At 38.7% G+C, this 26,096-nt stretch overlaps 1 protein-coding gene across 1 annotated transcript in view; it reads right to left on the reverse strand.

Moving 5' to 3' along the window:
* Positions 1 to 25,833, reverse strand: part of GABPB1 (GA binding protein transcription factor subunit beta 1) — a 78,113-nt gene extending 52,280 nt beyond the window's left edge. The window contains exon 1 of the mRNA XM_065871112.1: positions 25,674 to 25,833. The gene's annotated coding sequence lies outside the window, so the exon portion shown is untranslated. The remainder of the gene's footprint in view (positions 1 to 25,673) is intronic.
* Between the last annotated feature and the right edge of the window lie 263 nt (positions 25,834 to 26,096).

Consider the following 26,096-nt stretch of genomic DNA (forward strand, 5'->3'; position numbering starts at 1 on the left):
CTGAGAAGTAACCACTATTTAAATGTTTAGTGTGTATCCTTCCTGATCTCTTTTATGCATGTTGAAACACACATACACACAATGCCTACTTCTTTTTAAATAAACAAACCAAAAAAACACAAAAAGGGAACATATTACATTGTTTCGCAGCTTGCTTTTTTTCCACTTACCAGGGATTCCCTTTTTTATCAGTGACATCTTTCTCTGTCAGTATACACAGACCTAAACATCCTTTTTACTGGCTGCACAATATTATGGAGTGTGGTAGGTAGGCTGAATAATGCCTCCCCACCCCCAGACATCTAGATCCTAATTCCCAGAATCCTTGAATATGTTAGTTTACTCGGCAAAAGGGACTCTGCAGATGTGATTAACTTAAGGATCTTGAGATAGGAAGAGTATCCTGGATTGTCCAGGTGATCCTAATGTAATCACAAAGGTCTTCATAAGAGGGAAGCAGGAAAGTCAGAGCCTGAGAGAAGGAAGCACAGATGAAAGAAAGGGAGATCTGAAGATGCTACAGATGCTAACCTTGAAGACAGAGACAGGGGTCACCAGCCAAGAAATGTAGGCAGTTTACAAACTAGAAAAGGAAAGAAAATGGATACTCCCCTAGAGCCCCCAGAAGGAACACAGCACTGATGAAATCTTAATTTTAGGTCTCCTGACCTCCAGAACTGTAAAGTAATACATTTGCATTGTTTTAAGGCACTAAGTCTGTGGTGATTTGTTACAGCAAATAGGAAACTATTACACTATAGACAGAGGAGACAAATACACGGAGTATGAGTCCATTAATTATTCTATCCTATTTTAAATTTTCATTTTTACAAATAGTGCTGCAACACTACATACATAAAACATTCACTTGTGTTTGCATTTTTATAGAAATTATTATGAAAAGTTTAGTTGCTAGATTTTTTTAAATCACATTTTAATTGTAACAGACACTGTCAAATTATCTACAAGATTATACCAATTTACACTCCCACTATCAGTGTACAAGAGCGACTGTTTCTCCATAAGGTTCCCCACTCCCCTAAGAACTTGATCATGGGTCAAGATCTCCTCAAGTTAAGGCCAAGGATCCAGTGAAATCATATTCACAAAGCTGATGAAAAAACTTCCTTCCATAATAACTTTCTTCAGGAATCATGACCTGAAGAAATTTCACTACTACACCAGGAGAGCAAGACTTAAGTACAAGACACAACTCTTTACCATCTTTAAAGCCTCTATTAAAAGGACATTCTTTGCCCCAAGCTGGGAGTCAAGGAGAAAATACACTTCTTGGATTCTCCCATGACATTTTTCACCCACTTTACCAGTGAAAGCCTGCTCAAAACCCTGTGTGTTCTCATTTGACCCACCAACTCACCAATTATTAAATGACAATAATTCCTGACATTTATAAAAGACAGTCTAAGAATTTTACACATATTAACTCATTCAATCTCACATAATATAAAGTAGGAATTATTATCAACATGATTTTACAGATGAGGAAAGCAAGGCACAGTAGATTACACTGCCCAAGGTCAGTCTGCTAGTGGGGATCTGAACCAAGGCAATCTGGCTCCAGAGTGCAGACTCATAGTCACCATGCTCTACCCCTGGTCTGAGCCTCCTAGTAACCATAGGCCAGACATCCCCACTGAATGCAGGCACTACCAGTGCTACTCCCTGGCCTAAACACTAACCACTATCTCTATCCACCTAATTTTATTTCACATTGAACATAGAGGTAAAACAACAAAACTTGCCACCAAATTATACTCTGATTTGCATTGGTCACCAAACAGTTCATGTTTATGTGTCTTATCTAAATTACAAAAGGCCTGGAGGCTAGGATGGTAGCTAATGTGTCTTTCCACAGGATTCCTTTTCTTTTCCCCTTAAATATTGGCAGTTCCTCAGTGTTTCATTTTTTAGCCCTTTTTTCCTTTCTCTACATTCTCTCCTCTAGCAGATTTTATCTTTCTTAGCCATGGTTACCTGATGACTTCCAACTCTATCTTCAGTCCAAGCCTCTCTCCAGAGCACTAGACCCAAGTATTCACCTGCATAGACACCTCCACCTGTACATCCCAAGGCACTTCAAAATTCAAATTGTCCAAGTACTGGCTTGTTCCCTAGGGTCAGAAACTTTGGAGTTGTTTTTGACTCCGACTCCTTCCACAACCCCCTCAATTCCAAACAATCATCAAGACCTGCCACTTTTACTCCCTAAATCTCAAATACTCTACCTCTTTCCACTGATACATAGTGGGCCTTCAATAAATATTTGTTGACTGGATTTTCTCCTCTGCCACAATCCTTGCCCATGCTTCCAAACTTTCTCTCTTAGAGCACATCTAAGCTAGTGTCTATGCCTCAGTCTTGCCTTCCTCTAATTTATTCTCCACTCTGTTACCAAACTTCTTAATCATTCTTAAAGAGAAATCATGTCCCTCCTCAGTTAACTCAGATAAAGTCAAACTCTTTGCCATGAGATTCAAGGCCTTTCACATTTGGCATCTGCTGCTGTTGCCCCCCACTCACACTGAATTCTATACTCCAGACAATATGTTGCACTAGGCTCTTTTTCTCATCTTTGGGCATCTATACACAACATTCCCTCTGCCAAAAACAGTGTTCTTCTCTCCATACCCACTTTGCCATATTTATTCCTATTTGTTTTTCAGAGTTCAGTTTATCTCCTTGGAGAAGTCTCCTGATGGCCCCCAAATTAACTCAGTTATCTTTCCTGTGTGTTCTTCTAGCATCCTAAATTTATCTCTATCATGGCATTTATCAAACCACATTAAATGTGCCCATTTACTTGGCTACAACTTGTCACTGAGCCTGGGCTATGGTGCCTGGTAAATGCTCAATAAGTATTCTTTCACTGAATAAATAAACAATGTTTGGGCACTGTAGAAACTGCAGAAATACTTGGGATAACTGATAAAGTCACAACATTTGACTTTTTAAATGTAAATTAGGCTGAGAGCTTCACAAATTCTAGAAAACAGCAGAATCAGTAGAATGCTCAATGAATTCCTATCAACCTTGTAACTAAATTCCTCATAACTGAATGAGGCTGGGACTTGCCTGGATATTCTCCTTTTACTGGCAGCAACTCAAATTGACAGATTTGATCCAAAATAATCTGAGGTCAATTCTATGTTTGCTGAGTCAAAGGAGAAAATTGTGAACATAATCAGTAAGTATGGATAATGGCTTCGTCTGGGACCCTCAGAATCACTCTTGGACCTGCCAAGTTAGTAATCTGGACAGCAAGCCAGAAATTATCTAATAACCAGCAACAGGAGAGTGAAGCAAGATCAGCTCAGGGCCACTCTCAATGACAGTGGATCAAATCAGTACCAAACTGAGTTCAAAGGTTTCAACTCAGTATGTTCTAGAACTGAACCGTCCAATACAGCAGCCACTAGCCATATGAGGCTACTGAGCACTGAAATGTGGTTAGTCCAAACGTAAAATATCTCAATAATTTTTATACTGATTACATGTTGAAATATTTTGGATATATGGGGTTAAATAAAATATTTTAAAATTAATCTCACCTGTTTTTATCTTTAAATAAATTTTACTTTATTAAAATTTATTTTAAATAAATTTTTGTGGCTATAAAAAGTTTTAAATTAAACATGTGGCTCACATTATATTTCTATTGGACAGAGCTGTTCTAGAACCACTAGTCAAAAATTCTTACAGGCACCTACCTTAGAATTTGCAAAAAGTTGCAACATTTTAAAGTAAGATATGGGGCAGGGGTATGCTGTGGGGAATGAGAGAAATAAGTAAGGGACATTAAGATGCACAAACTTCTAGCTACAAAATAAGTGAGTTATGGGTAAGAAATAGACAGTGGGGAATATAGTCAATAATAATGTAATATCTTTGTATGGTGATAGATGATAACTTGACTTATTGTAGTGATAATTTTTAATGTATAGAAATATCAAATCATGAGGTTGTGCACCAAGAAACTACCACAGTGTTGCAGGTCAATTATACTTCAAAAACAAAACTCATAGAAAAAGAGATCAGATCTGTGGTTACCAGAGGCAGGGGGTAGGGGGAGGGGGAATTGGATGAAGGCAGTCAGAAGGTACACACTTCCAGTTAAAAGGTAAATAAGTACTAGGGATGTAATGTACAACATGACATTAATGTTGTACAATATTAATGTAATGTACAACACTATATTAACATGGGTTAATATAATTAACACTGCTATATATCAATATAAAAGGTTTTTTTGAATTTTTTAATCTTATTTTATTTTTTCATACAGCAGGTTCTTATTAGTTATCCATTTTATACAGATCAGTGTATACATGTCAATCCCAATCTCCCAATTCATTACACCACCACCACCCACCTCCCTTCTTTCCCCCCTTGGTGTCCATATGTTTGTTCTCTACAACTGTGTCTCTATTTTTGCCCTGCAAACTGGTTCATCTGTACCATTTTTCTAGGTTCCACATATATGCATTAATATACGATATTTGTTTTTCTCTTTCTGACTTACTTCACTCTGTATGACTGACTCTAGGTCCATCCAGGTCTCTACAAATGACCCAATTTCATTCCTTTTTATGGCTGAGTAATATTCCACTGTATATATGTACCACTTCTTCTTTATCCATTCGTCTACCGATGGGCATTTAGGCTGCTTCCATGACCTGGCTATTGTAAATAGTGCTGCAATGAACATTGGGGTGCATGTGTCTTTTTGAATTACAGTTTTCTCTGGGTATATGCCCACTAGTAGGATTGCTGGGTCATATGGTAATTCTATTATTAGTTTTTTAAGGAACCTCCATACTGTTCTCCTTAGTGGCTATACCAATTTACATTGCCACCAACGGTGCAAGAAGGTTCCCTTTTCTCCACACCCTCTCCAGTATTTGTTGTGTGTAGATTTTCTGATGATGGCCATTCTAACTGGTGTGAGGTGATACCTCACTATAGTTTTTTTTGTTTGTTTGTCTGTTTGTTTGTGGTATGCGGGCCTCTCACTGTTGTGGCCTCTACCGTTGCGGAGCACAGGCTCCGGACGCACAGTCCAGTGGCCATGGCTCACAGGCATAGCTGCTCCACGGTATGTGGGATCTTCCTGGACTGGGGCATGAACCCGTGTCCCCTGCATCGGCAGGCAGACTCTCAACCACTGTGCCACCAGGGAAGCCTCTCACTATAGTTTTGATTTGCATTTCTCTAATAGTTAGTGATGTTGAGGAGCTTTTCATGTGCTTCTTGGCCATCTGTATGTCTTCTTTGGAGAAATGTCTACTTAGGTCTTCTGCCCATTTTTGGATTGGGTTGTTTGTTTTTTTAATATTGAGATGCATGAGCTGTTTATATATTTTGGAAATTAATCCTTTGTCTGTTGCTTCATTTGCAAATATTTTCTCCCATTCTGAGTGTTGTCTTTTCGTCTTGTTTGTAGTTTCCTTTGCTTTGCAAAAGCTTTCAAGTTTCATTAGGTCCCATTTATTTTTGTTTTTATTTCCATTACTCTAGGTGGTGGATCAAAAAAGATCTTGCTGTGATTTATGTCAAAGAGTGTTCTTCCTATGTTTTCCTCTAAGAGTTTTATAGTGTCCAGTCTTACATTTAGTCCTCTAATACATTTTGAGTTTATTTTTGTGTATGGTGTTAGGGAGTGTTCTAATTTCATTCTTTTACGTGTAGCTGTCCAGTTTCCCCAGCATCGCTTATTGAAGAAACTGTCTTTTCTCCATTGTATATCCTTGCCTCCTTTGTCATAGACTAGTTGACCATAGATGTATGGGTTTATCTCTGGGCTTTCTATCCTGTTCCATTGATCTATATTTCTGTTTTTGTGCCAGTACCATATTGTCTTGATTACTGTTGCTTTGTAGTATTGTCTGAAGTTGGGGAGCCTGATTCCTCCAGCTCCATTTCTTTCCTCAAGACTGCTTTGGCTATTCGGGGTCTTTTGTGTCTCCATATAAATTTTAAGATTTTTTGTTGTAGTTCTGTAAAAAATGCCATTGGTAATTTGATAGGGACTGCATTGAATCTGTTTTTAAGTTTTTAAAGGAATAAATCCTAAAAGTTCTCATCACAAGATTTTATAACTATATAAGATGATGGATGTTCACTAAATTTACTGTGGTAATCATTTCATGATGTATATAAGTCAAATCATTATGCTGTATACCTTAAATTTCTACAATGCTGTATGCAATTATATCTCAATAAAACCAGAAGAAATATATATATGGCATTCTTTTAGAAAAACTGCATCTGATGAATTTTCCCTGTTATGTTCCTGGATAGACTTTCCCTCTAAAAACTATAGGAGGATATAGCCTTTGCCCTTGTAAGACTTCACAAACTGATTTGGGGATGAAGGCATCCATAGATTCTACTAAATTCTCTTCATCTTTGCAACCCACTGTCCCTTTACCCCATTCAACTACTAGTGTCTTTTAAATCACATGTATTCACCCAAGGAAGAGACTGAGGCTTGAAAGGATTATGAGCAGAGAATGAAGATAAGGCTAGAATTCTATTAGACCTGGACCATTAGATGGTTTTGAATTAATCAGGAAAGCATACCTTACCTGTTTACTATAAAGTGAAACCAACAAACTGATAGATGTTGTAAGTCACAAGAGTGAACCATCAATATCCTGCCCAACGATAAGAATGCATACACTTTGATCTTTTCTCTCCAAGATTTCTCTCATAGTCACCCCTTCCTCTCCACTACCTCTAGTCTTACACACTCACTGCCTCATACTTTAAACAACACAGTAGCCTCTTAGCTGACCTAACTCTAGTTTCTCCATCCTGCTGCCAGGCAATCCCCCTAAAATACAATTTCATTCAATTTAAACATTTCTATATGGGTCTCTACACAGTACCTACCCTCAAAGAATTCACCATCTAGTAGAAAAGACATACGTTTCATGATCCCTTTGTCTAAAATTCTCAACAGTACAATCATTTTGAAGAACAATTCATTGATATCTAGTAAAGTTGAAGAAGCATCTACCCTTTGATCCAGGGATTCCACTACTAGGAAGCTAGCCTATTTCCTCGTGTACTCTACAATATGCATACAAGGAGAGGAACATGTGTAAGAACGTCTATAGAAACATTATTTGTAATAGAAAAAAAGAAACTACAAGCAACTTAAGTGTCCATCAACAGAAAAACATTTTTAAAGTTTTTATTCTAAAAATTTTCAAATATAGAAAAGTATATGTATATGCATATATGTGTATATATGTGTGTATGTACACAAACACACATACCCATATGCCTATCACCCACATTCTAAATTAAAAGTTGGCCATCTTGCTTCATCCTACTCCTTTCTAAAAAAAGTACTTTACAGCTGACACACACTGCAGTTGGTTGTTACATCTCTAAATTAGTTTTATTCTAGGTAAATTTCCCTTTCCCCCATCTACCCCAATGTTTTTCTCCCCCGTGACATTAAATGACTAGTTCATCTGTATCTCACATTCTGGATTTTTCTAACTGCTTCCTCAAGGTAGTACTTAATTTCTTCATCTTCCATATTTCTTTATAAACTGAAAGTCTTAAAAGTTTGACTAAAATCAGATTTTAAATTTTAGACAAAAATATTTCAGATGATGCTATATACTTGATATTGAATCACATCAGGAAGCATACATTTTTTGGTACATTTTTAGTGATGCTACAATTAATAATTAGCCTGATCTTTCCACTGATCCAAAGTTTTATCGTCTTACTTTGAGACCAACCAGTACTCTGTGGAGTTGCTTTGGTTCCATGTGAATATCCAATTCCCAATGAATCTTTTGCCTAATGGTTTTAGCATCCATTAATGATCCTGGCCCAAGTCAATTATTTCATAACAGCTTGTAATAAATTGTGATTTCTAAATCTATAATTCCTCCTATATTTATTACCTGGCATTCCTCATTAACTGTAATATAGTTTCTACTAAAAGGGCAGTTCGAATGTTTAATTACCAATTTTCAGAGTAAAGAACAGGTATAAAGGCCATTTCCATTTGTTTTGTTTTGTTTTTTGTTTCAATAAATACTCTCCTTATTCTTTTTTGTTTTTTTGTCTGTTTTGCGGGCCTCTCACTGTTGTGGCCTCTCCCGTTGCGGAGCACAGGCTCCAGATGTGCAGGCTCAGCGGCCATGGCTCACGGGACTAGCCGCTCCGCGGCATGTGGGATCTTCCCGGACCGGGGCACGAACCCGTGTCCCCTGCATCGGCAGGCAGACTCTCAACCACTGTGCCACCAGGGAAGCCCTCCTTATTCTTTTTGATATTCAACCTGTCCCAATTTTGACCAACAAGAGCTTCTCTGGGTTGGCTTTTTGTTATCTTTGAAAGCTTTCTTGCTTCTGGCAAAATATGTTCCAGTTTCACTATGTATGCTCCCTGCCCCAGTCCTGGAATCAGTCATTTCTTTGAGGAGTGCTGGATTCTAAGTAGAAGTATTTAAAGACCAAAATTAGAGTGAGAGCAGTACTCATATCTACCAAAGGGACACACTGTTTCTAGATCCTTTCAATGGACAGAGATAAGAAAGAAATATGTATTTGGATAGAATTAAGAAATAAATATTTTAAATCATGAATTCATATTGATATTTATAATTCAAGTTCAACATTGTCAGGTTTCTTGCTTAACTTCTTTGATTGTACACAAGTATCTCTACTGCCTCCTAATATATAAACATAAAAACTTATGGGCTTTATCCTAACAATACATAAAAAATGCTGTCAAAATAAAAATACCAATAATTCCTGAGCATATATCCAGAGAAAACCATAATTTGAAATGACACATACACCCCACTGTTCACTGCAGCACTATTTATAATAGCCAGGACATGGAAGCAACCTAAATGTCCATCAATGGAGTAACGGATAAAGAAGATGTGGTACATATACACAGTGGAATATTATTCAGCCATTAAAAAAGAATGAAATAATGCCATTTGCAGCAACATGGATAGACCTAGAGATTGTCATACTGAGTGAAATAAGTCAGACAGGGAAAGACAAATATCATATGATATCGCTTATATGTGGAATCTAAAAAAAGGGTACAAATGAACTTATTTACAAAACAAAAATAGAGTCACAGATATAGAAAACAAACTTATAGTTACCAGGGGGGGAAGCAGGGGACAGGGGAAGGATAAACTGGAAGATTGGGACTGACATACAAACTATTATATATAAAATAGACAACTAATAAGGACCTACTGTATAGCACAGGGAACTCTTCTCAAGACTCTGTAATGACCTATATGGGAAAAGAATCTAAAAAAGAGTGGATATATGTATACATATATTGATTCACTTTGCTGTATAGCAGAAACTAACATAACACTGTAAATCAACTATACTCCAATAAAAAAAATTTTTTTTTTAGGGCTTCCCTGGTGGCGCAGTTGTTGAGAGTCCGCCTGCCAATGCAGGGGACACGGGTTCGTGCCCCGGTCCGGGAAGAGCCATGGCCGCTGAGCCTGCGCGTCCGGAGCCTGTGCTCCGCAGCAGGAGAGGCCACAACAGTGAGAGGCCCGTGTACCGCAAAAAAAAAAAAAAAAAAATTTTAAATACCAATATTACAACTAGCAATAAAATGAATGAATAAGATTTCTTTGCAGTTCTTTTTGTCTTTAGCATATATGCCATTTAGTGTTGAGCTCAAAAGTCACTTGAGATACTGTTTTTCTTCATGTATTTAAATAACTATTTTGATATATACATTGGTTCATTTGCTCAAGTTCTCAATTTTAGGAATTGTTTTTCATCTACTTTGACTTAGTGTAATTTTTGAATATGTAAAATATTTTCACATTTCAAAAGTCAAAACTAAATAAAAAGGTAAACCCAGAAATCTCACTTCCATCCCTGTTTCCTTCATGTCATTCCCACCCACCCCACCACAAGGCAACAATTCTATTCTAGTTTGTCTTTTCGGTTTTTCTTTTTGCGACATAAGGAAATTAGTATATATATTCTTATTCCTCCCCCACACACACCTCTTAACACCAAAAGAGCATAGTACATACATTGCTCTGCACTTTGCTTTTTTCTACTTAATATATAACCTTGAAAATCTCCTTAGAGATTTTCGTCATTCTGTTTTACAGTAGCATAGTACTCAGCTATGTGAAAATACCAGTTTATTTTTAATTAAAAAAAAAAAAAACCCTAGCAATCGTTTACTCTCCAGCAATCAAGTCAAGACTTCAACTTACAATTCAAGGTCCTATATCAACTGCTTCAACCTCACACATTCACCTCATCCAGTTTTCTCACCTCCCACTTAATAACCCCCAACAGTCATCAGAATCTAAACAGTTTTTCCTCATCCCATACATGCCCACCTTATTCCAGACCCAGTGCCTCCCCTCATGCTATTTTCCAGTTTGGAATGGCTTCATCCCTTTTCTCCAAATCCTAGACTCCAACCAAAACCCATTTCAAAAATTCCTCTTCCCCAATAAGCTTTCCTTAAATGAGCTAATCCTTCCTTTCCATTTTTTCTGAGCAATTTATGCCATAGTTCATGTATTTCCCTTTCATTCATTACACAAATGTCTACTAAGCATACACTATCTGCCAGCAGAAGGGTGAATAATGACAGACAAATCCCTACCCTCATGGAGCTTGTGGTCTGCAAGGAGAGCCTGGGAATCAACCAATCAATCAGTAAAAATAGTAGTAGTAGTAGTAGTGATAAATGCTATGAATAAAATCTAAGAGAGGGTAAGAAAATATAAGGTAGGGTAAGAAAATGGAGAGTACTGGATTAGGGACAGAGAACTGCTATTTTAGACAAAGTCTAAGGACAGGCCTCTTTGAGGAGGTGACACTTGAGTAGAAACACAAATGAAGGGAAGAAGCAAAGCAAGGAAGGATTCCAGAGAAAAGCATGATGGATATGTCACTCTTTTAGCTGCTCAACATCAGAACACCTTCATATATCTAGGGAATTCTCCTCTTGAGTCTTGAAAGGCAGAAATGTCCACCTATTACTAAAGCTAGATATATACTTTCCCAGCTTTCCATGCAGCTAGGGCACAGTCATATGATCTCCTCTCAAACAGAGAAGTAACTATACTGGAATTTAACTTAGATGATAATGCATAAAAAAAGCAGGAAGTACACAGAATCCATTATGGCAAGAGTGGCAGCAGATTCCAAAGACAGTAGTGGTAGCAGTTTCTTCCTCTGATAAATTCCTTTTCTGCGAAATTAACCAGAGGCTGTTTCTGGTGCTTAGAACTAAGAGTCTGACTGTTCCTGGTGAACCAGGGAAATGCAATAGCAAGTATAAGGGCCCTGAGCTAGCGTGAAGAAGAAGAGCAGGATATGCAATCACAGAGATATGAATGGGCCACTTCACGTAGGGCCTTATAGGCACTACTAAAGCGTCTGGATTTTATTGAGTTTACTAGGAAGCTGTTGGAATATTTTAAACATGTGTTGTGATGTGGTTGATCTAGTTTTTAAAAACTACTCTTGTTATTATGTGGGTAATACATAGAAGGTGGCAAGAATTGAGGCAGTAATACTAGTTAGGAAAATATTTTGGGCTGATGGTGCCTTGTGCTAGGATGATACCTGTGTGATCATTTAGACATTTTACCTTTAAGTACTATCTATCTAGGTTTAAATCTAGCATCTTGTTTTGTGCTTTCCATTGTTCCCTGTTGGGTTTCTTTTCTCTCTTTCTTGCCTTCTTTTGGATTGATTCATTTTTTTTTAACATTCTATCTATTTCTTCTAGTGATTTGGAAGTTATACCCTCTCTTCTTTCAGTGGTTCCCTAGATATTATACCATGCATTAAAGTCAAAGTTAATCAAAATCTTTAGTTCCTGCTTCCCCTAAGAACCTATAGAGTTTAGAAAACCCAAGCAACACATCAACCAAATGCCATGTGTGGACTCTGGATTCAATTTGAAGAAACTAAGTGTACATTTTTAAAAGTCATTTTTTTAGGGCAGTGAAAAAATACTTGTATAAGACCATAATGATGTACTTCTCATTATACATTTGTTCAAACCCACAGAATGTACAACACCAAGAATGAATCATAATGTAAACTATGGACTTTGGGTGATCATGATGTGTCAATGTAGGTTCACCAATTGTAACAAATGTACCACTCTGGTAGGGGATACTGACAATGGGGGAGGTTATGCATATATGGGGAAAGATGGTATATGGGAAATCTCTGTACTTTCCCCTCAATTTTGCTGTGAACCTAAAACCGCCCTAAAAAAATAAGTTAAAGAAATCATTTTGGAGATAACTGGGGAAATGTGATCACTGCTTAAATATGTACTGATATTAAGAAATTATGTTGACTGTTTTTCTGGATCTGATAATGATACTGCAGTTTAAGTTTATATCTTTTTAGAGATTAAAAACAATATATTTACAGATTAAATGATGTGATACTTGGAATTTGTTTTAGAATAATTGGGGGATATATCAATATATGAAACCAGATTAGTCATGAGCTGATCACTGTTGAAGCTAGGTAATGAATGTGGGGTTCATTATACTCTTTCCTTTCCTTTTATATATTTAAAGTTTTCCACAGTTTTTTTTTTTTAATTTACCCTCCTGCTAGATAAGGACCCTAAAACCCCACTTATCCCCCTTCTCCTATTGCCTTGTTTTTTAATCCATTAGATATTTTTTACTGTTTTATGCAGTCCATATTCATTTTCATTTTCTAAATATACATCACTTTCTTTACTTTTCAGCCCTTCATACATTTTATTCCCACCATATGAGATTCATTCTGCCTGATGTATATCCTTTAGAACTGCACTAATATGGTGCATGTGACCATTTAAATTTAAATTAATAAAACATTCAGTTCCGGGCTTCCCTGGTGACGCAGTGGTTGAGAGTCCGCCTGCCAATGCAGGGGACACGGGTTCGCGCCCCAGTCTGGGAGGATCCCACATGCCGCAGAGCAGCTGGGCCCGTGGGCCATGGCCGCTGAGCCTGCGCGTCCGGAGCCTGTGCTCCGCAACGGGAGAGGCCACAACAGTGAGAGGCCTGCGTACCTCAAAAAAACAAAACAAAACAAAAAATTCAGTTCCTCAATCACAATAACCACATTTCAAGTGCTCAATAGTCCTATGTAACTTATAACTACAATATTGAACAGCACAAAGAATATTCCTATCATCACAGAAACTTCTATTGAATGGTGCTGGTTTAAATTATTTATTTATTTATTTTGCAGTAGGCAGGCCTCTCACTGTTGTGGCCTCTCCCTCCCGTTGCGGAGCACAGGCTCCAGACGCACAGCCCCAGTGGCCATGGCTCACGGTCCCAGCCGCTCCGCGGCATGTAGGATCCTCCTGGACCGGGGCACGAACCCGTGTCCCCTGCATCGGCAGGCGGACTCTCAACCACTGCACCACCAGGGAAGCCCTTAAATTATCTTTAATAAATGTTGGTAACAATCTGTTTTAGTTTAAAATATCTTTATTTCACCGTCATTCTTCAATGATATTTTCACTGGGTATAAAATTCTAGGTTGGCAGGGTTTTTTTTCATTTCATATTGCAGACATCATTTCACTATCTTTTGATTTCTTTGTTGTTGAGAAGTCATCTGTTAGCCTAATTCTTGCTACTTTGATGGTTATCTTCTTTTCCTCCAGCTACTTTTAGATTTTTATGGGACTGGTTTTCTGCAATTTCATTATGCTGTGTCTAGGTGTGGAATTATTTCCATCCTAATTAGGATTCATTGGGATTCTTGAATCCTGGTTTGGAATTTTTCATTGTTTCTGGAAAACATCAGCAATCACTTCTTTAAATGTCCTATTTTCTCTCTCCTCTTCTTCTGGAATTCCAATTAAGGCTTTCTTACTCTATCCTCCATATCTCTTACCCTGTCATCTATATTTTCCATCTTTTTGTCTTTAACCTACATCCTGGATAATGCTGTCTGATCTATATTCCAGTTCAGTAATTTTCCTGATGTGTGTAATCTGCTGCAAATTATATCATTAAGTTTTAATTCAGTTACTCTATTTTTTATTTCCAGCAGTTGTATTTGGTTTTTTTTTTCAAATCCACAATGCAACCTTTTTTTCCTGTTTCCTGTCTTCAAGTTTGTTATTTATTTCTATAAACACAGTAATCATGGTTGCTTTATCATGTATCTTCTAATTCTAATATATGCCTATGACAATCTTTTTCTGCTATTGCTTCCACTGGTTCTTGCCCATGTTTCCTTGTCTCCTTGTATGCTTGGTTATCTTTGACTATGTGCTGGTCATTGTCCTTCAAAAATTAATTGTGGGGAGGCATAAGATGAAGGAGCATTCCTCAAAGGAACATTTGCATTTGCTTCTGCCAGACACCTGAGGGATAATACCAGTCAGGGACCAACCTAAATTAAGTCGTGACTTAAGTTTCCCTTACATAGCTAGGCTGTGATCACAGTTTTGTAGAGAGTTTTGTTTCCTTTCTTTTTTTTCTCCTGTTCTGCTCAGTACCAAGACACCCTGCCCTGAAGTCCCTTCATATTTGACTGGGAGGTAGGCAATGAAAGGGGATCAGGAGTTAGTTCTGGTTCATCCTTCCCTCTCAGGTGTAGACATATGGAGTTCAAGCCTAACAAGGAAGGATCTCTTAAAAGACTTTACCTGTCCACATGTGGGTAGGCTCTGAGTCTTGATTTCTGTCCATCTCATCCCACAAGGCTGATAAAGAGAAACCTAAATTTCCTGGTATCAGCAAACATACTCAAGGCAAAAGTGGCTTTAGTTCTCTAGGTATTCTGCTAACCTCTCTTGGTTTAGGCTTTCTTCCAGAATTTGACTTACCAGATTCCACTATCTCCCCAGTTCTTCAAAGCTCTTAAGGTAGTGCTTTATATATCTTATCCAGCCTTTTCAGTTGTTTCCAAAAAGAGAACTGGTTTAAGTAATCTATCCCACCATTACCCAGATTCAAGGTATATTTCAAAGTAGAGTTAACAGGTCTTCCTGATGTATCAGATGTCAATGCACACAAAAAAAAGAGGAGTCAAAGATAATAACTAAGTTTTTAGTCTGAACAACTTGATGAAAAGTGGGATTATTTACTGAAATAAAGATGGCAAAGTGGGACAGGGTGGGTCATGTGTTAAAGAGTTTGGCCATAGACTTGTTAAGTTTGAGATGCTTTAGCTAGGTTTAAGTTCTTATGGGGAGAGACAAAACTTTCTTTTAGTGTCATTTGCACCCATAACTACTTTAGAGCAGTGCTACATACATAGTGGGTATTCAACTAGCAAGGCATTCTCCACATTTAGCAGCATCTCTGGTCTCTACCCTTAGATACCAGTAGCAAACCCCTCCCCATTTTATGACATCAAAAAAATGTTTCTTGATATTGCAAAATCACTCCAACTGAGAACCACTAACTAAATCCTTCTTGAATTAAAGTTAATTTCTATACACTGTGCTATCACCATCCTTTCCATCACCGTCCACTCAACTGGACATATCAAAAATATATAAGATATATATGAGTTGATCCAAGCCAAAACTGTAGCCAAGCCCAATTCAGCGTTTCCCAAAAGCTCCAGAGGACTGCAGTACTGAGAAAAACATAGGGTGAAGGAGTAAGTACAGGTTGCAGGCTACAAAACAGTTTCACCTTCACTCAAATAAGAACATCTCCAGGGACGTTCCTGGCTGTCCAGTGGTTAAGACTCCACACTTCCACTACAGGGGGCATGGGTTCGATCCCTGGTTGGGGAACTAAGATCCCACATGCCACGCAGCACAGCCAAAAAAAAAAATTTTTTTTTAAACAAAAGAACAAGACCATCTCCAATTGTTACATGATCCTATGTAACATTATTTGTAATTTTTAAAGCATTTTTAAAAGAAAACTATTGCCAGTTCAACATCTTTTCATCAGATATAAAATGGTTAAAATTTTAAATCTCAAGCAGGAATTACTTAACAGCTCTTTTTTGTTGCTACTCCACACCCAAATCCCTGTTAACATAAACCCAGAAAAGAACTACTAATTCATTTGCAAGTCCTGGCATGTATGTACTTTATCTGTGCTCCCCTTTTATTTTTTTCACTCTAGCCAAATAGAAATCAAAACTCATATGGATAAATTAGGGCCTCTAAAATCAGATTCTGAACTATAACTCATTCAAATAAAGTTTAAACCCAAAATTATACAGCAAGAGCTTCTTTTAGGCAACATCCATGCATTTCATGATTCCTTTCCTTCATTAGGTTAAAACCTCTTTGTCTTACACAGTTACTCCCCAATGTACCATATAAAAAAAATACTTTTATGATCTCCTATAAAGTTCCTTAACTCAGCTTTAATATTGTTTTAAATATTATAATATAATCTCAAATACCTTAAAGATCACTTTGTTATTCAAAAGCCATTTTTATTTCTTTGAATTTCAGGCATCAAAAGATGTAATTAATTTGGACCCATGCTAATAAATTAAGTTCCTACTTCCCATATAAGCTATGTATTTGTCAGACATACATCCTCTATCTACATTCTATCAGTATCTGTGCACACCAATGTCCCTATTTGACTGTAAAATTATGACATCATTACAAAGCTGTTCTCCAAAAAAAAAAATGTCTGTAATCTAAGCATAAAAAATGTTTATTGATGACTGTTTACTATTCATGTTTAACCTCTAGTACCATATCTAAAGCACATAAATTATACACACACACATACACACAACAGAAAAGGAGTAAGCATTCGTCAATTGGCACGACCAGAACTTCTCATGCACATGTCAAAACCCAGTCTTCCTCTTGTATCCCTGATGACACTACCACCACGTTTACCTCCCAAATTAGAAATCCAGGAGCTATCCTCAACTCCTTCCTCTCCCTCATGTCTCTACATACAGTTGATCAAGTCCTACCCAGGCTACTTCACTTCTCCTTTTCTGTTTTTTCAATAGTTCAAAAATCCAAAACACAGAAATGTATACATTGAAAAGTCTCAATGAAAGTATTTATGCTATTCCCATCTTCCTCCCAGCCACAATTATTCACCTTTACTAGTTTCTTGGGTATCCTTCCAGTATTTCTATAGTTACCAAAAGATTGCATTACTATATACACTGTTCTGCACTTGCTTTTCTTACTTAACACATCCTGAAGATCTTTTCCTATTAGTTCATAGAGAGCTTCCTCACTTTCTGTATAGCTGCTTAGTATGCTATTGGGTGGGTATGCCTGTTTATAACAGGTGGACATTATTGCTATTATAAACAACACTGCAATTAATAAGTTTGTAGATGCATCATTTCACTTCATATAACTGTAGGATAAATTCCCTTAAGTAGGGTTGCTGAGACAAAGGTCAGGTCTTAGTAACTATTCAAACAAGCCAAACATGTTCCCAGCTTAGGATCTTGGAGACGTTGTTTCCTCTGACTAGAAAGCACTTTACTTGGATAACTGCATGATTTACTCCCTCATTTCAGGACACCCAAAGAGAGAAGCTTTCTGACCACCTAAAATAGGAGCCACTTCCCACCATTCTATCCCCTTATCCAGTTTTACTCTTCATTGCACTCATTACCACCTGACATTTGTTTACTGTGCCCTCTCTCCCCCCACCCTGAATGACAGCTTCAAGAAAATAGACTTTGTCTTCTGTGTTGTTCATTACGGTAACACCAGAGATTAGAACAGTGCCTGGCACAGAGCACTGTTAAGCTGAATAGGTTTTGACAAGCAAGGAAAAGGAAAAGAAGAACACATAGAGTTATGCTTAAGCATGGTGTAGTACAGAGAGGAAATACTACCTTGGTAATGTTAAGGAGTAAAGAATAAGGTTGAAGAAGCAGACTGTAATATGAAAAGATCTGAAAGCCAGAAAGTAGAGTTTGGACTTTATCCTGCAGACAATTGGGAGTCGTTCTATGTTTTGAGCAAACGGTGATCCATTCAAACATTTATTCAACACAAGTTCAGTTCACTTTGCTTGGCACAATGCAGAGTGCAAAGGTCAACAGTACATGTTCTCTCTTCAGACTGCTTAGGTTTAGCAGCAATGGGTTCAAAAAAATTTTTAGGAAAATTATTCTGGCAGCCATATGAAGGATGGATTGGAGGAAGGTGACTCTAAAGTTAGAAAGGGCAAATAACAGGCAATGCAGAATCCCAAAAACAGAGATCCAGTAAAGAGTAATCTAAAGAATCATGCTGACTGATGGATATACAAAATAAAGGAGAAACATGTATCACAGACAACTTTAAGATTTAAGCATGGGGACTTCCCTGGTGGCGCAGTGGTTAAGAATCCATCTGCCAATGCAGGGGACACGGGTTCGATCCCTGGTCCGGAAAGATCCCACATGTCGCAGAGCAACTAAGGCTGCACATCACAACTACTGAGCCTGCGCTCAGGAGCCCATGCTCCGCAACAAGAGAAGCCACTGCAATGAGAAGCCCGTGCACCGCAACAAAGAGTAGCCCCTGCTTGCTGCAACTAGAGAAAGCCCATGCGCAGCAACGAAGACCCAATGCCGCCAAAAATAAATAAAATAAATTAATTAAGCAAAAAAAAGATTTAAGTATGATGATAAAACAAAGAAAAACAGAGTAGGTGGAAAGTGGGTAATAATAAATCAAAAAGTGAAGGAAATTCCTTGAGCCTCTCAATGGAAGTATTCAGTAAACCACTGGAGATACAAACCTGGAGAGTACACACTGATGAACACATAAACATATAAAACATCCATGGAGAAGAGACAAAGAGAGGTGAGCAGAGGGCTAAGTACTGAGAAGAATAACGACCGTGGTTAAGAGGATCATGAAACAACAACCAAAAAAAAATAAATAAACATAGTAGCCAGAAAATCAGGATGCACACTAACATGAAAAGCAAGGAAAGAAAGTTAAGAAGCCTAGGTGGAAGTCAACAGTAACACATATACACTAACTGAATAAAATCAGGATGAAGCCAATACCATTGGAAAAAAGGATGTCCTTTGAAGCAACAGTCTGAATACGTCACATTCACATGTAATGTCATTACAAAACTGCAGTAAGTTAGGGAAGAAGTAGTAAAAGGGCTGAGGGCAGCAAGAGCTGAGGGCAGAAATTTTAACTAAGATCTTAAAATTTTTGAAATAAAAAAGAGAAATGAGGAAGATATCTAGAAAGAACAGTAGCAATAGTTAATCAAAGTTTATTTTTTTCTCCCAAAATATGGAAGTCTGTATATACTTGAAGGTAAGGAGGAAAAACCCCTGGAGATAACCGTCAAAGTGATCAGAGGAAAAGTTAAGTATAGCAGCAAGATTCCTCTTCCATTCAGTTTACAAAATAAGGTGAAAGAATAGAGATTTGTCATGGTGAAAACAAAACAAAAAAAATGCAAGCTTGTATTCTATTTTCTTTTTCAATTAAGTAGAAGTCAATGGCACCTTCTGAAAGAGAGGAAGATATATGAGACAAAAGCAAAATATTAGATTAATAAAGTGATTGCTAAGTAGCGAGCGTCCATTGGATCTGTCCAGCATAAATTTATAGTGGCCAAAAATTTTCATAATTTTCATAATTACCCACCTTCCTCCACAAATACACTGTGACCTATGAGGAAGAACAGAGGAAATAGATGGGTAGGAAAATTTGACAACAGGAGCCCAGTAAAATATGAAAAAGTGACTGATGCAAGTTCAGGCTACATATAATGCATAAGCTAAGGGAGAGAAATTGAGGGTCCCTATGGAAAAAATAGATAAAGGAACATAGGTGGAGTAATCGCAAAGATCAGAGTTCACAAGAGCCAGTTAGGATGTAAGAAATTTTTTAGATCATTCACTTACACACCATACTGTATGCTATGGTCTGAATACTTGTGTCTCCCCACCCCTCAATTTTATGTTGAACTCCTAATGCCCAAAGTGATGGTATTGGAAGTGAGGCCTTTGGAAGGTGATTAAGTCTTGAGGGCAGATCACGAATGAGATTAATGTTCTCATAAAAAGACCTGGGAGAGGTCCCTTTGCCCCTTCTACCATGTGAGGATACAAGAGAGAAGTCTGCAACCCGGAAGAAGGTCCTCACCAGAGCCCAATGATGCCAGAACCTTGATCTTAGACCTCCTAGACATGCTTTAATATTAAAAATGTTTTAATATTAAAATAAAATAGGACTCAAAATTGAGTAAATTCCACAGGTTCCTTAACTGCAATTCCAAAACCAAAAAACAGCTCTGAAACCCAAAATAATGCATTTGGCAGTGAAACCTTACCGAAACTGACATGAAGCTATTTATAGCCTTTATTTTCCCCATTTAGTGTAAACATTCTTACATTTTGCTGCAGAAATAGTAACTTGTTTTAAGAAGGCTACTGCACTGGACTGTTGAAAGGTTACATAACACTACCTTAGCTATATCTAAAAAATTCTTAATTCCAAAACCTATTAGACCACAGGGTTTTAGTTGACTATGATCCTACAATAATTGCTAACATTTACTGAACTATTAACCATGTGTCAGACACTGTTCTGATCACTTTATATGCAGTAACTCATTTAATCCTTCCAAGCACCATGAGGTAGTTATCATAATTATTCAAATTTTACAAAGGAGGAAAGTGCGGCACACAGAGATTAAGCAAGTCACAGAGCCAGAGAGTGACTAAGCTGGGATGAATACAACATTTAAAATATTACACTTAAGGTGAAGAAAACATTAACAAAATATAGAACTGATTATAGTAGGGTGGTAGGAGTCAGTGATATTTTTCTCTATTCAATCAACGTATTACTTTTAGAATGGTAAAGATTCAAACACTTCATGTGTTCATTAGATACAGAACACTTCATGCACTTACAAATTCTCATTTATGTGCAATTCCTTAGTCAACTTGCATAAACAGCACAGTATAAAATCCAAACTCCTCAGCTTATGCTAATATTTTTAATTTTTTATTGAAATATAACACCTTAATATCTTTTTAACCACAAGCAATATACAATAATACATATTCATTGTAGAAGTAAGAAAATTTGTATAAGTAAAAAGAAAATAATCACCTATAAATTTACACTCAAAAATAACCACTTAACAGTTTGGCACATTTCCTTCCAGATATCAATGTATGTTATTTAATCAAAATAAAATCATGTTTTTAAATTTACTTTTTTCACTTAACATACACCAAGACATAATTTCATGTTTTTATTCTTCTAACCATCATTTTAATGGCTAGGCAGTACCCCACTGTAGGGATGTACGCTAACAATCACTGTGAAATAATTTAAGTTGTTTATAATTCCACAGCATTGAGTCACCGGCTCTGGGAGTCAAACTGTGTGGAATCAAGTCCATGCTCTATATTACTAACTCTGCTACCTTGGGCAAGCTACCTAATTTCTCTATGCCTCAGTTTTCTCTTCTGAAAAATGGGGGATAATATAACCTACTACATTATTAATATGGGGAGGAGGGTCAAATGTGTCAATATACAGCTTTTATTATCAACAATGCTGCAATTGGTATGTAAACAGCTACCAATTTATTGGCATATCTTTACTACCCCAAAATAAATTCATTTAAATAGGAATTTCCACATCAGAAGGTATGCCTATTTTTCAGGCTTTGAATCTGCCAAATCACAGCTGGGTTTAAAACCTTCATCAAATAGCTCTCTCACTTAATACTCATTTCTCTTTATCCAAGAAAATAAAAACTATGATCCAGTTAAGCTAACCAGCTTGTTTCAATTACCTTTTGCTCTTCCACTTTTGTACCTGCAAACCTAGACGGATTTCATAAAATCTCAGTTTGTAGGGAACTTAACGAAACCTGGCCAAAATCCTCATTCAGCACATCATTTCCTCTACCCTTGAATCCCTAACTTTAACACTGTCAGTGGGAGGGGACAGCCTGCCACCCAAAACAACACATTATATTTTTACTGTTTTGAGGAAATTTTTCTTGGAAGAATGCTGAAATCTGCCTCCTTCTAACTTCTACCCCTTGATCCTACTTCTTTCTAGTCAAATCAAACCTGATTTTTCTGTGTGACAGACCTCCAAATATTTAAATACTATCATTTCTTAGATGAGCTCCTTTTTTTTGGGCCAAACATCACAGTTTTTCAACTTTTTCTCCTTTCCATTTCCCCCATGATCAGAATTCTCTGGCTATGTTCTATAGTTCTGTGGTTTTTAAACCTGATTGTCTGTCACCTAAGGAATGTGAGAAAAACAGAGTGGCCCAGTTCCTCTTACTTAAGCTTGGGCCTCCATGGTTTTTTTTAATTAGCTCTCCAGGTGATTCTGATACAAAGTTTGAGAACTGATTGATGCAAGGTCCCACTTACAATATGATATATGCTACCTGAAAATCTGACATAATACCCCAGGTATAACACAACTAGTAAAAAGTAAAGTGGGGCTAACACCTTGCTCTTTCTATATGCTGTTCTACCAACTTCAAAATGACATTTACTTTAAAAAAAATTATGTGTTGATTCTTATTAAATGTACAGTTAAAATGATCAAGTCTTTTCCACACTCTCTATTTGTGCATTAGCATCTTGGGCCCTAACTGCCAACCTTTATAATCATTCCCATTAGAAGGTAAGAGAACTCGGGCTAAGAGTTTTAGATTTCTATTTCTAGAAATCTAGATCAATGGCCCTGCATGTGGATTTACCTTCAGTGGAGAAATCACTTCATGCTTAAGCCTCTACACTTACATTATGGACATACTCAGCCCAAATAAAAGTGCACTAGCTCACCAACGACTGAAATGACAGTTGACTGCACCAAAGCATCTCCTCTGTGCAGAGCACCGTTGTCAACATTATGAGGTAACACATAGGCACTAATACTAATAAATTGACCTTCTAGAGAGCATGATGGAACAAACATCTTCAGAAAAAGTATAATACTAATTATCGTTGTCCTAAGGTAGACACGTTAGTGCTGTAGAAACATATGATTACTAGTTGGAAAGCTCTGGAACCAAAGAAATGAGTCATTAGAAAACTGAGTTGCCCTGAACACTAAGGTTTTGTTTCAGTTTTTTAGCAATTGCAGAGAAGAGATGGAGCCCATCCACACTCAAGCTACTTGCAAAAGGGCACTGCACCCTCAAAATTAATTCATGAGTCAAAATTTCTTGCAATGACTTCTGAATCCCTAACGACTTGTTTGCTTTACTTGTTACTATTCCTAACTTGAGGTACTCAAGGGCCAAAAAAAAAAGTCCATTCTATCGACGATGAGGCCCATTACAAATATATCTTAGAGTTGAGGGTAGGGGGGACAAACCAAGATCCAATCTATTTATTTTCATTTGAATAGCAAACATCAAAAATATACCTGGCATTTTCTAACAATTACATGAAGAATGACCAGATGCTTCCTGTTGATGGAACAGAACTACAGACTGACAGAATCAGACTAAAGTTCACAGAACAACTAGAAGTGAATTTAGCTTCATTTCAAAACCATCAAACCAAAGTAAGTATGGCCTTAAATTTTCACACAACTACAATATAATTGCCCCCCAACCTAGAAAACCCAGATTGATTCAAAGAGATAGACAATTCGAACTCTAAGTTACAGACAGTTAACTCTAAGTTTGTATACACACTACAATACAAAAGCACTGTTTCACCAAAGGTTTCACTGCAGGATTCCTTTTAAATCTGGCACTCCTATATTGCTTTGAAAGTGTCCTATCTTCAAAAATTACATTTACATACAAGTTTTCACAAGCAAATCTAACACGGAATTCATGGTTTGTGTACATCATTAAAAATAAGTTGTGGAATTAAAAATTAAGTTTAATCACTTAAAATTTTTTCAAATGTTCTAAATCTCAAACTGAAAAAAAGTTGGAGTCCAAGAAAAAAGCACAGGAATCAACCTTCTCATCCATATTTTTTAAGTGTGTCTTGTATAATAACATCCTGATTTGACTTGTGAGAAGATAGAAACGACACATTTTTTAGTTTTTTAAAAAAGGCATGAGCATACAGTGTTTTCCAGTGGTTACATGGTGTGACACCACATCAGACTGAATGCAGAAGTAGGTTTAAGAATCTAGCTATCTTCTGTTAAACCTGATATTAAAGACTTGCAGAAATGCAAAACAATGTCACTCTTGCCTAAAAGGTCACTGATGTGAACATGCAATGGATTTTTCTTTTGTTATTTTTGGAAAAATAGATACTTCAAAAGAGAGAAAAGAAAAAAGATAAAGCCGTCTTTAGTTTCCTTAAATTCAAAATCTGAGCCTGAAAGTGGAAGTGTCAAGGTCGATGGTTACAAGTCAACGAGAAGAAATTTAAAGTAAGCTGGCTGGGTCTATGTGTGAGATAAATATCTGCAAAAAGAACTTCTGACCACGAACTTCTGCATAATAAACTATGGTGCTTCTTTAATTCTGGGATGGCAAACTACTGTACAAGGATCATTTACTCACTACATCAAAACATTTTCCAAATAAAAACTACTTCAGAAAGTAACTTGCCTGAATTGAGACAGCAAATCACTGTCCAGAGACAGCACTTAAAATATTTCCATATTACCAAGCCCCCTTCAGAAGTACTGTGGTCTCTGCCCCTCCTTTGAACAGATGTCTGTTCGCCACAGTCCAATCAGCTTTAAAGCAACAGTCTGTGTACTGAAAACAGGCTTCAAGTCGGAAAACACACAAAGCAGGCCTATATCGTTCCTTTGGTTTCAGTTTTCACGATGCACTCTTGAGGCTAGGCACGCTGGTTCAACACGGTAGGAAAGTTTCAACGAAACACACTAAATACACACTGATTAACTGTGCCCAGGCAGAAATGACCTGGCAAAATTCCCAACTTCTTCCCCGAGGCCCTGCACCCACAGATCCCGGCGGCTAAGTCCCAAGAACAGAAGTGCCCAGCATCCTGAGCGGCTGGCTTCGTCCCCTCAGGGACTCGAGTCCCCAAGGCCGAGGCAGTCGACGGCGCGGCCCAGCGCAGGACCGGCCGGGCGCTCCCGTTAACCCTGTCCGGGCCGGCCGCTCCCGCCGCGGCCCGAGCGCCACCCGGCCCCGCGGGCCCAGCAGCACAGCTCACCCGAAGCCGGCCGCCCCCGCCGTCCCTTCCCCGCTCCGTTGAGCCAGGCGGTGCGATCAGGCCGCCCAGACAAAGAGAGCGGCGGCTCCCGGGGCGGCGGGCGCCAAGGCCGTGCCGCGCCTGCCTGCCTGTCTCCCTCCCTCCCTCGCCCGCCTCCCGCAGAGCCCCCGAAGCCCCAGCCCGACCCCATTCCGCCCCGGGGCGGCCGCTCGGGACCGGCCGGGCTATGAGCCGCGGGGAGGCTGCAGCTCGCCAAGGCCGAGGAGGGGGCGGCGGCCGCCACCATGTCTGCCCGCCCCTCCCAGAAGCGGGGTGCGAGCGGACAAAGCGCGCCGGCGGCGCGGGCGGAGCGGGGGCCCAGGCCGACCCCGCCGACCCCCGCGGAATAAGCGGGGCCAAGAGCCCCGGAAACCCGGCGCCTTAATGCAATAAACAGGAAATCGCGGGGATGATCTGGGTTCCGGGGGAAGTGGAATTATTTTTTACCAGCGAAGAGATCAACTTCCACATCCGGTGGTAACAGGGCCCTACACAGACCCGCACTGACCTGGAAAAGCTTCGGGAGCGGCGACCGGGGAGCCGCAGGAGGTGGTTCGGGGACCCGAGGCGCCTCGTACCCGGCCGGGCTGACGCGGCCCAGCTAAACACAAAGCGCTTCAGCTGCACAAGGCGCTATTTTCCGAAAATGCCGCGTCTGGTCGGCGCCCAAAATCCCCACCGAAAAGTCCCCCGTGCTGCGCGCGGAGGGACACATGGTGTGCGAGTGAGTCAAAGCTCCCAGCATCCCTCCCGTACCCGGCCCTCGTCAGCCCCTCTTCTGAGCCTTTCCGCCCCTGCCCTGGTCAGCAGATCCCTCTCCCACCCACTCCCCGATCCCATTCCGGCGGGAGGAAGGGGGCGAGACGGCCTGGTTTTTCTTTTCAACAAAGGGGAGGAAAATATGCCATCTCTAGAACTTGAGCGACACAAA

The sequence above is a fragment of the Phocoena phocoena genome, chromosome 2 (genome assembly GCF_963924675.1).
Source record: "Phocoena phocoena chromosome 2, mPhoPho1.1, whole genome shotgun sequence".
NCBI classification, from domain to species: Eukaryota; Metazoa; Chordata; class Mammalia; order Artiodactyla; family Phocoenidae; genus Phocoena; species Phocoena phocoena.